Below are 1,175 nucleotides of genomic sequence, written 5' to 3' on the forward strand. Positions count from 1 at the left end.
GACGGGGTTTCACTGTGTTAGCCAGGATGGTCTCGATCTCCTGACCTTGTGGTCCACCCGTCTCGGCCTCCCAAAGTGCTGGGATTACAGGCTTGAGCCACCACGCCCGGCTAGGCCAGTTAAATTCTGATACGGAGGACTTGACTCTGTAAACAATGCCCATCTCTAATCTGTATGGGTGCACGTTTTTTTAAAATGGATCTTTTCTACTCATTAGTATAAAATACATACTTGTAGTAAAGCAATAGAGATGAATATAAAAGTTTCTCCTTCAGCATTGTTGGTCTGAGGTGGTTACTACTGATGGTTGTGGATGTTTTCACAGTCATATCAGCAAGTGTGCTGTGGGTAGGGTGGTTGTGCTCTAGTCTTCCTTCATGATGATGTGTATTAAATTGCTTCTCTGGGAGCAATACTCCTTGCCCGTTTAAAACAAATAGTAACAGACACCATTCTGCACATTGCATATTTTCATTTAGCATCTTGGGTATTAACCAGTGTGAGCTTTTATTTTACAAGTAACAGTGGTGAGTTGGTGGAATTATGATGGGTTCCTGAAATAGTTAAACATGGAGGCAAAACTGAGTAAACTCGCCAGCTTGTTAATGTGTGGCCATGGTTGGGCACAGCTCCAATACAGGGTGACTGGTTTACCCGGTTGCTTAGGACTTGGTTTTCCAGGAAGAAAACTTGCTTTCTTCTTCTTTTTTTTTTTTTTTTGAGATGGGGTTTCATTCTTGTTGCCCAAGCTGGAGTGCAATGGCACGATCTCGGCTCACTGCAACCTCCGCCTCCCAGGTTCAAGCGATTCTCCCACCTCAGCCTCCTGAGTAGCTGTGATTACAAGTGCGTGCCACCACACCTGGCTACTTTTTTTTTTTGTATTTTTAGAAGAAACGGGGTTTCACCATATTAGCCAGTCTGGTCTCAAACTCCTGACCTCAGGTGATCCACCCGCCTATGCCTCCCAAAGTGCTGGGATTACAGGCGTGAGCCACTGCCCTGGCCAGTAGAGCTTTCAAACCAGAACAGTTGGTCACCCCCAATGTGGGTTCTGTGCCTATGTGTTAATAGGCACAGAAAGAGCCTTTCCCACCCTTATCAACTAGACAAAATCCAGGCTCTGCTTTGGCTCTCAGCTGGGAAATTGGTGGGGATAGTGGTAACTGGGCGAA

Source organism: Piliocolobus tephrosceles, chromosome 4 (assembly GCF_002776525.5).
Source record: "Piliocolobus tephrosceles isolate RC106 chromosome 4, ASM277652v3, whole genome shotgun sequence".
Taxonomy (NCBI): Eukaryota; Metazoa; Chordata; class Mammalia; order Primates; family Cercopithecidae; genus Piliocolobus; species Piliocolobus tephrosceles.